The sequence below is a fragment of the Phodopus roborovskii genome, unplaced genomic scaffold (assembly GCF_943737965.1).
Source record: "Phodopus roborovskii unplaced genomic scaffold, PHOROB, whole genome shotgun sequence".
NCBI classification, from domain to species: domain Eukaryota; kingdom Metazoa; phylum Chordata; class Mammalia; order Rodentia; family Cricetidae; genus Phodopus; species Phodopus roborovskii.
This window is the reverse complement of record NW_026126447.1, coordinates 6,964,243-6,975,544: the sequence shown is the minus strand read 5'-3', so window position 1 is coordinate 6,975,544 and position 11,302 is coordinate 6,964,243. Positions and strand designations below refer to the sequence as shown.

General features: G+C 36.9%; 1 pseudogene; it reads left to right on the top strand.

The window, feature by feature from the left end:
• Nucleotides 1-924: 924 nt before the first annotated feature.
• LOC127224782 (signal recognition particle subunit SRP72-like) lies at nucleotides 925-10,412 on the top strand (annotated as a pseudogene).
• The last annotated feature ends 890 nt before the right edge of the window (nucleotides 10,413-11,302 follow it).

The window sequence follows — 11,302 nt, the reverse complement described above, 5'->3', positions numbered from 1 at the left end:
AAAAGGAAAAAGGGTCCCTCTTCTTGACATGCAGCCCTTACATCTTGGCATACAGAAACTCTCCCTTCTGGTAGAGTCACATTAAAGGCTGATATGCAAGACTTCCTTGATGAGCATCTTAATCATGACCCTCCTTTTCCTCAAACTGAGTCAATATTTTTGTGTACATGTGTATCTACTTTCTCTTAATTGAATGTTTATCTTGTTTCCTTCACTACATTGTGAGATTCCTGAGGGTACAAACCATGTCTAATTGATGCTCTAAATTCTTAGCACCCGACACAGAACATTGCTCTCAGGCTAAATGGAATCACCACTCAGAGATGCCAGGATGGCTGGCAGGGCAGCCTTAGCAGGGTTTATGAATTCCAGGCGAATCTGTCTGTTCCAAAGCAGCTTTTCTTTGAGCTCTTTCCAGCTTTCTCTAGGAACAGCTGCTGAGGGATGATCAGGAGGAGGAGAGTTAAACTCTAATTGGTTCCTAAGGCCTTCAATTACTTTCTTGATCAGTACATGATGGAGGGAAATTTTAAATGAACCCTGATTCTAAATCAGTAGATAGAGAAGAAAATATAAGCGCATATTGATTGAGAGACAGTCCAAAAACAGCTGTAAAGTAAGGATCATTTCTCTAAACCTTGGTATACTTCCAACATCATAGTTTATGACATCACATTTGATTGCTTTATTCTTTTCTGTTTCTGTTAGGTTACTCCGAAAAATTTACTAAGCTGTCATTCTATCATCATTATTGTCATTTAGGCAAGTAAATAACTAATAAACTTTTACTTTCTCTTCTTTAGTTACAGATCAAAAGTTTTAAACCAGATTTTTAATCCCTGTTCTCTGGATTTTTTAAGTTCAGAAATAAACCCAAGGTCTACAACTGCATAAAGAAAAACCTGTATGCAGTTAGCTGGCTACATGTATGTGTTCATTGCTTGTGAATTCAAGCAACTGCAGACAGAAATGCTTATGAAGAGGTATGTTAGTTTTGAGCATGGACAGGATATTATTTTCCTGCTATTCTTCCATAAACCATAACATATGATATCTATTTATAGTGTGATAGCTCTATAGGAAATCCAGAGTGGTGAATGGCTACAGAAAGATATGTATACACTGTATACATCCATGTGATTATCACCTATAGTTTGCTGTCATTAACCATGAAGGGCAGCTATAGAGAGCTGTATAGAAAGGGCATAGTCTCAATGATTTTTATACAGTTTTTATTATTATCAAAGGGAAAATATATCATAGGTTTTTTTGCTTTTCTAGAATTATTTATTGTATTGTATAAGTGTTTTGCCCTTATGTATGTATGTGAACAGTATCGGAGGAGGTCTGCTGAAATTGTTTGATTTCTTGGAACTGAAGTTACAAATGCTTGTGAATCACCATGAGCGTTCTGGAAACCAAACCTGGGTCCTCCGTAAGAAGCAGATGCTTTTACCACTAAGCCAACTCTTCAGCCCCAGTTGCTTGTATTTAAAAAGTAATTCATGAGAGAGCATCAGTGGCTGAGTAAGAGGCCTAGAAGCTGGGGGAAGAGGCGATTGCCAGCAGCCAAGTGAGAGGCCCAGAAGTGTCAACAGCAGCAGCATCCAAAAACTATCTTAAGAAGTATTTCTGGGCATGCCAAGGAACAGCATCAGCACCAGAGTGGGCCCAGGAAAGCAGTGGACACCAGAAACTATCCAGCCACTGGAGCCTCTGATGGGAGATGTCATTCTGTATATGATTCTCATACTGGTTAATAAATAAAGCACTGTTGGCCAATAGGAAAGGAAGATAGGAGGGACTAGGAGACAAGGAGGAAATAGGAAGTAGTAAGGAGGAGCCAAGATGGAGAGTCTGGAGAAAGAGGTATGCTGCCGGCTCCCCGGTAAGAGAAATACATAGATCAGCAGAAATGGGTTAATAATTAAGGCAGAGCTAGCCGATAAGAAACAAGTAACCGGGCCAACAGTATTGTATCAAATACAGAGTCTCTGTGTGTTATTTGGGGCGGCGGCAGGCGGAAAAACCGTACTCCTTACAAGCCTCAGCTTCATCCATGCCTGAACCTATATGAATGATCACCCAAGCCCAGAACACACTGCACCTGGGGGAGTGACAACTAGAGTAGTGCCCCCTCCTATAAAGAGAGGATAGACCATCTGAGCCTTGAGACCACCTGGAGGAACAATCAATCACCAAAGGCTCAACTCTGTCTGCACCTGAATGTTCAACAGAACCATAGAGAAAGAGGGACCCCCTGAAACACAAACTCCACCTTTACTGCTTAGAGGAAGAAATGGACAATTTTCTGGATAAGTTCCACATACCAAAATTAAGTCAAGACCAGATAAACAAATTACATAGACCTATAATCCCTATGGAAATAGAAACAGTCATCAAACGTATATTTTTAAAAAATGCCAGGGCCAGATGATTTTAGCACAGAATTCTACTAGAACATCAAAGAAGAGCTAATACTAATACTTCTCAAATTGTTCCACACAAAAGAAACAGAAGAAACATTGGCAAACTCTTTTTTATGAGACTACAGTTACCCTGATACCCAAGTCACACAAAGACACAACTAAGATAGAGAATACAGACCAGTCTCCCTCATGAACATTGTTGCAAAATACTCAATAAAATGCTGGCATTCTTAATCCAAGAATACATCAGAAAAACCTTTCACCATGAAAAAGTAGGCTTCATTCCAGAGATGCAGGGACAGTTCAACATATGAAAATCTGTCAATGTAATCTATCATATAAACAAACTGAAAGAATAAAACCACATGATCATCTCATTGGATGCGTAAAAAAGCTTAAAAACCCTTCAACAAAAATCTACACCCTTTCATGATAGTGGTCTTGAAGAGAGCAGGGATACAAGGACCATACCTAATCATAATAAAGGCAGTATATGGCAAGCCAAAGCCAACATCAAACTAAATGGAGAAAATCTCAAAGCAATCCCATTAAAATTAGGAATAAGATCTCCACATATTTTAATATAATATCTGAAGTTCTGGCTAGAGCAATGAGACAACAAAAGTAGATCAATGGGATACAAATTGGAAAAGAAGAAGTTAAACTTTTGCTATTTCTTAATAATATGATAGTATACACAAGTGACTGAAAAAAAATCCTACCAGAGAACTACTACAACTTGAAAACACCTTCAGTAAATTAGCAGGATACAAGATTAACTAAAAATAATCAATAGCCCTCATATATATATATATATATATATATATATATATATATATATGATAAGTTGACTGAGAATGAAATCAGAGAAGGATACCCTTTACTATAGCCACAAATAACATAAAACTTTTTGGGATAACTCTAGCCAAACAAGTGAAAGATCTGTATAACAAGAACTTTGTTATACTTTGAAGAAGAAATTGAAGAAGATGTTGGAAAAAGGAAAGATCTCTCATGCTCTTGGATAGGTAGGATTAACATAGTAAAAATGGTGATCTTACCAAAATCAACCCAGAGAGTCAATGCAATCCCAACCAAAATCCCAGCAAGATTCTTTACAGACTTTGAAAGACAATACTCAACTTTATCTACTGCTCCATTCGAAAAAACAAAAACCCAGAATAGCCAAAACAATAATGTACAATAAAATAACTTCAGAAGGCATCACCACATTCTACTATACAGCTACAGTAATTAAAACAGCTTGGTATTAATACAAAAGCAGAGAGTTGGACCAATGGAATCAAATTGAAGACCCTGTAATCAATCCACACATCTATGAACATCTGATTGTTGACAAAGAAGCTAAAATTATAAAATATAAAAAAGAAAGCATCATTAACAAATAATGATGGAGTAACTAGATGCTGACATGTAGAATAATGCAAATAAATCCATTTCTATTGCCATGTACAAAACTCAAACCAACAACATTGTACCTTATAGAAGATAAAGTGGGACATACCTTTGAATGCATTGGCATAGGTGACTACTTCCTAAATATAAGACTAGTAGCACAGACACTGAGAGCAACAATGGAAAAAGGGGACCTCCTGAAACTGAGAAGTTTCTGTAAAGCAAAGGATGTGAACAAGAATACAAAGCAGCAGCCTACAGAATTAGAAAAGATATTTACCAACCCCACATCTGACAGAGGATTGATGTGAAAAATATACAAAGAACACAAGAAACTAAATATTTAAAAACTAAATAATCCAATTAAGAAAATGAGTACAAATTTAAAAAGAGGACTCTCAACAGAGAAATCTCAAATGGCCAAAAGACAGTTAAGGAAATGCTCAAGAACAGAGAAATGCAAATCAAAACAACCCTTAGATACCATCTTACATCTGTCAGAATGACCAAGATAAAAAGCTCTAATGATAGTTTATGCTGGAGAGGATGTGGAGTAAATGGAACACTCCTCTATTGCTGGTGGAAATGCAAAGTTGTACAGCCACTTTGGAAATCAGTATGGTGTTTTCTCAGAAAATTTGGAATCAGTCTACCTCAAGATCTAGCAATAACACTCTCGGGCACATACCCAAAGAATGCACACTTACATCCGAAGGACATTTGCCCTACTATATTGATAGCTGCATTATTTGTAATAGCCAGAACCTGGAAAAACCTAGATATCCATCAACTAAAGAAGATGTGATATATTTACACAATGGAGTATTACTCAGCAGTAAAAAACAAAGATATATTGAAATTAGCAGGCAAATGGATAGAAAAAAAAAAAATTCCAGGCCCAGGCCCAGAAGAACAAACACACTATGTATTCACCCATAAGTAAACAATAGACATAAAGGGAAAAGGACAAACAGCCAAACAGCCAATCAGCCAACCAGCCTACAGGACACAATCCCAGAGAACCTAGGTAACAAAGAAGACCCTAAGAGAAACATACATGGATCCACCTAGGATGTGGAAAAAGACAAAATCTTGTGAGTAAATTGGGAGCACGGGGGATAGGAGGGGTGGGTAGAAGGGGAAAGTGGAAGAGGGAATGGGAGAAATGTATAGCTCAACAAAAAATGGCAAAAAGAATTTCTACTAAGAAGTCAAGTAATTTATTAATTAAAAAAATATTTGTTTGTACTACAATTTGTACCAAGGGTGTAGTGTACAGATTTGGATGGCCATATCTTGAAGAGAAAGAAAGAAGAAAATAATAGTCAATGATGTAGCTGGAACATTTTTCTTCAGATGACTCAGATAAGTAAGTAAAGCACAAACAGATTACCTATGGACACAGGCTTCTGTAGATCAGAACTTACTGAAATACGTCTACATGCTTAGGGTAATACATCCCTAAAAGTATCAGAGGTGGGGTTCATTATCGCATTAAGAAATTTCCAGCCCAAAGTTAGTGTTTATTCACTTTTCCAGTACCCACTGTTAGAGAACACAATTCCATTTAATATTTGTGAACTTTCTACTACCTTATTTTCTTTACTTGTAAATAGAAAAAAAACTCTTCTGCATCTCACAGGTTATTGGAGGATTTGATTAAAACATGTTTTGGAGATGTTTGGGAGAATAGGTATAATATAACTCATTTGTTTTCTGTTTTTTTGGAAACATAACATTTGGGGTAATCCATATAGGAACATCATTTCTATATGGTCATAGTAAATGCTACCTGAATTTACATATGCAGAGTTGCCCAGAATATACAGTGTACAGCCAAGTCTTTCTTATGGTAAGTATATGCTGATGGGAACAAGAAAAAAGGTCCTGCGTTTCACTGACAGTACCATTTAGTGAGAGATGGTAAAAGACGTGATTAACATAAGTTTGCAGAAGAGCCAAATTCCATCTTCAAAGAGTCCCACAGTAAAGGCAATTTCAAGAAAATCAAGTTATTCAGCTGTTTCTAAGTATTCAGGGCAGTCAGTCAGATAACAACTTGTAAATGTTCCTTTAAATGGTAATGTGCTCATAATTACAGATCCTTAAAGAGATAATTCTAAGGAGTCTTGACTGTGGAAGCCATAGTGAAGAGTATTGAAGATGAGGAGACAAGGACAGCAGGGATCCTTCTTCTAGGAGGGAGGAGAAGGATGGGAGGTGAAGAGAAAAAGAATGTACATATTCACAGAGGGAAAGGAAAATAAAGACATGTACATACAATATCGTTGTTACCAAAACAAATGAGATTGAGGTGGGATCATTGAAGGGCTCCAACAGAACCTAGCATGACAAAAATGGTGTTGCCATTTTGTTCTTTTCCCTCTCTCTTGCTAAAAAAATCATTGATTCATTCCTTAGACAAAACACAAAGGTACATCAATCAAAATTCATTATTTAAATAACACATCCAATCAGGATTTACCAATTCACCTTAGCACAGACACACACTCCCATTTCTCCTTAAAAGCCCACTTCTGCAAAACGAACAAAACCATCTGCTTGCTTGCTGCTTGCTGCTTGCTGCTGCCTTTGAACCCACCCCCACTCACTCCCCTCACATTCTTGCTTGCACCTCTGGGGTAATAAATCCCCTTTGTGTTGAGAATTTGGTGTCTGGATGTGTCCTGTACTAACTGTGGGGGGAGGCAGGGGTGACCAACCCCACTTCCAAACATAAGGTTGAGAAATCTCGGATGTGAGATTTTGGATCCTGTAGAAGCCTTCCTTTCCTTTCAAGGATACTGTTTTTTCTTTTACAACATGAAGTGGGTTTCTGATACCTGTCTCCAAAGAATCTCTATTTGAATTTTTTTTAACAAATTTGTTTCTAGAATTACTCACATGTGCCCTTTCCAATCACACCCCTAATGTATTCTCTAGGTTTATCCAGAGTGATCTTGAGTTTTATTAATTTATGTTTTGTATATATGCATGTAGATGTGTACATGAGTACATGCTTGTGTTCAGGTGTATATACATCTGTGTGTGGAAATAAGAAAATATCAGATGGTATTCCATAGGAGAGCCATGGGCTCTCATTGGCCTGAGATTCCCCAATGTTTCTAGGATGATTAACCAGTAAGCCCAGAAATCTGTTGTCTCCATCTTTACAGATGTCATTACAAGTATTTACCATCATTCTTGGCTTTGTAAATACATTCTAGTAATCAAATTTCGGTTTTCCCTTCATGCTTATGTGGCAAGAACTTTACTGACTGGTCAGTGAAATATCAAAATCAGAATGATTTTTGTGTTGTTTGCCATTGTGTTTAGTGTTTGCTTTCTATGAGAAATCAAACTGAAAGAACAAAGTCCTGATTCATATGGGCTTCTGCCTTAACTGGCATACCCTGTCACCCTACCTCCAACTTGTGCCATTGCAGATACTTACTACAAGCACAGGCAGCTATGGCATCAGCCACAGGGTCTTTGCACTGATTTTCTATGTTTGATTCCTCCAGGTACTTTTAAATTCTATTTTTTCAATGCAAAACAATTCCAAAGGTGTGTTAATTAACACATGTATGTATGTATGTATGTATGTATGTATGTATGTTCTAGATGAACATTTCTGTCTCACCTGCTGCCTTTCCACATTTTGCTGCAGCTATTTGCTTGAGTGACTCATCAGGCAGGATCTTCCTTCTTCACTCAGGTCAGGTGTGCCTCACTGAAGGATCTGGAGACTCTTTGCCAGTGAGAAGGGAGTCAGGGCCCCTCTAAGGGACTCTCAGACTTTGTTGCACTTGGACCATTCTGCACAGCTCTACAACAAATGCCTAACTCCAGGCTTAAGTATGGATAGCCCATAATGGCCTGTATGTTCTGCTGACTTCTTTGTTATTTCTGTAAGTAATAACATTTGAGATATATGTGGGAGTTGGTCACTTTCTGCTCCTGAGCAGCACAACCTTATTTCTACTTTTCACTGAAGTTGAAACCTAACAATGACAGAAAAATAGTGATAGTTACAGTAACTGTGTACTGACAACCTTTTATGTAACAAGTGCTTTATATGTATTGTCTCATCAGTCTTCATGGCATTCCTACAAAGGGGGCTTTCCTATAATTTCTACTTTAGAGATGAGAAATGTGGGCTTCTAGAGCTAAGGAACCTTTGTTCTTGGTATTATTACATAAAAAAAAAATCTTGCCAGCATAGATACAGCTTAATTATTTTCTTCCCTATGTCAACAATTCAGATTTCAAGCCATCAATGCCCCCTGAAGGCTCCAGAGTACTTTCAAAACTGGACATGCTTCCATCCAAGGGACCAAAAGAATGATCTGGTCAAAATTTCTCATTACAGAATGTTGTCAAATTAATGGGTATTGTGTGAGGGAAAAAAAGTATCACTTATCAACTGAAAGAGGAAAGTTAATTAGATCAGTTCATCCTCAGGCAGTTTGAGGCTGCAGCTAAAGAAGAAATGATCATGAGTCAGAGCCATAAGTAGTGATTATGAGATATCATCTAGAACATGTTCATAATCTCATCCAACACATAATAATGACATAGAATGTAATATCAAATGATACATCTGAGTACATATCAAGCCTTCTTAAGACTTCAGAAAATAATGTTAATGTATCATTACTATAATTAAAATATCTTGGCCATTTGGAATTTTGAATCCTTTCAGATCTTAACAGTTTTTTTTTTTCATTTTATTAGTAGTATAGTGTTGATTTATTTATAACAGTCATCTTCTTTCAAATGCTTTGCCACTGATTTAGGGGTAGAAATATGACAATGATGAAAATAAAAGTAGATAGAAATAGAATACTAAGAGTAAAATTTATAGGCAAGTATACTCAATAGAATGAGTCATGTATGTTAGTTAAGATTTCCTAGCCACCACAATAAAAAAATAAAAGAATGGATGAGATTTGAGATTATTTCAAACATAAATTTTGTTTATTGAAATACATTTAAACTTCAACATGAAATATCAAATAAAAATCTAATAATGAGAAATACTAAGTTTCTAACTAAGCTTTCATGATACAATGTATATTCTACTTTACCCTTATAGCACACAGCAATACAATTGCAAATTCAGGTCTTCCATCACTGAAGTCAAATTGTCACAGTGTCTTTAACCACATTAGTGGTCACCATGCTGCCCAGAATAGTCATGAAGTACTTGTGAAATGAATCATGATCTTTGATAATGAAAACATTGGAGTATTGTTATTAGCTTTGAAAAGCATGTTACAATTCTTTGTCTTTTTGTGATGATTTAACACAGACTCACTTTTTTTAAAGTAGACCAATAATAATAATAAATTTAAGTAAGTAAAAAGGAATAAGAAATATAATGATTTTACACTGTCTCACAGAAGCCACCAATCACAATAAATGTGAACGTGCTGGGTACCCCTGGCATTCAAAGCAATAACTATCAAATTGTCCATTTCTGGCACAAAATCTGAATTGCAACAGTGAAAAAGAAATATTTTTCTGATCATTCATGGTAAAATGGCTACTTCCTGTACTTTCTGGGTCATACAGAAGAGATCCTGCAACTTTACAAGATAATAAAACTAAAACCAACAAATGGGGCAACACTGGGCCTAATTGCAAATAGCATCATTATCATTAATAAGAACAAAAAAATGTCTTTAATTGCAAAAGAGGGGTGAAATTCACTAATGTTGGAATAGAATTTAAGCCTTCAAAGATAAAATTGCAGTTAAAACACTTTAACAAAGCTGTGTTTGTTATCTATTCATACCAAACAGAACAATGCCAAAAAATATCTGCTAACCTACAGTCTCAACATCATGAGCATCTCCTGCCTGTGTTAATTCAAGCTCCCAAGCTCTTCCATGAAAAGTAACATTCAAAAACAATAGAGCTGCTTTAGGAATTTTCTGACCAACATCCAGAAAATATAGCTGAAATCAAGCTTACCATGTTACAGTTGAAATTTTCACAAGTAATATTTCCAAAGCCTGTCTAATATTGGGAAGAACAGAGGAATTAAAAATTAAATCACGCATGGTATCTATAGCCGCAAAGAAGATACTGATAGTGCCATGGTATACAGTGCTATCAAAGATATCAATCCTAATTCCATGCTAATTTGTCCTTGATAAGAGAAATTGCAATCTTTAAGCTCAAATATGGAAGTTAGTAAGAGGTACTAACACAAAACAACAAAACAGCTATGGACACAAAAAAAAAAAAATCTATTTATACCCTAGCCCCCACTATTTCTGCTTCCTTGTTTATGAACCCAGTGAAGGGAAAGGCCTTTCAAAAGTGTTTTCCCTCAGCAGATAGTATGTCTTTAAAAGTTGATGCTTAAGTTCTTGAAAATGCTCTTGGTGCTACATACATCTGAAAGAGAGGTGAGAAAGTTACTGGAGAAAATTAACCTAAGGATCAAGGACAAAGAGGTTTGAAAGAATACAGAGGAGGAAAAAGAATTACAACCACAAAGTAACCCCAGATGCAGATAAGTGGCTACCAGAGCAAGAACATTCTTACTACATGTAAGATGACTAATAAAATCTCAAAGACAGATTTTGAGGTTCAAGCTGCCAGGGAACCAAAGCAGGCTAGCTGGTAGATCTTGCCTCTACCAAGCTGAAATGGCAATCCTGTCTCCACAATTCCTCAGAGCCAAAATCTCCAAATTCCTATCTCCTTCTCCCTATAGTCCATTCTCCATCCAGCCATATCCTCCTGTCTAGACATCCCCAATTCTGGGGTTAAAGGTACATCCCCAGTGCTGAAATTAGAGTGTGTGATCCCAAGTGCTGGGAGCAAAGGCATAGGCTCTATTACTCTTCACTCTTTTGTAGGCCATGGTGGCCTTGAACTCGGGGAGATCTATGCCTGTCTCTTGAGTCCTGAGAATAAATGTTTGTGCCACCTCTGCCTGACTATATGGCTTGCTAGTATGGCTGCTGGGATTAAAGGTGTGTATCACCATTGCCTGACCTCTATGACTTGTTACTGGCTTTACATTCTGAATCCTCAGGCAAGTTTTAATAAATAATATATCAGCACAACTACCTAAGAATAAAGAAAAGTGAAGAGAAGAATCAGACTGAAAAAGAAACACAGGGAGCAACTGCAGGAACTTCCTCTGTACTGGACACCAGTAAAATTAGGAACAGCCTGACCATCTTGCCAAGACCTGGCAGTTCTAGAATAATTCCTGTCTCTAAAGTAACAGTGTATTTCCAAGACACCAGAAACACCCAGAGCCCCAGCAATAAAAATAAATAAATAAATAAATATGCAACAAGAAAGGAGAAAGGAGGCAGAAGGGCTAGGGATTATGATGTACTTTTTGCAGGTTGTTTTAAATCCAGAGATCATGGCATTATGTACATAACAAAGCAAACACAGCAAGAAGCCCAGAGCTTCCTCCTTCATTC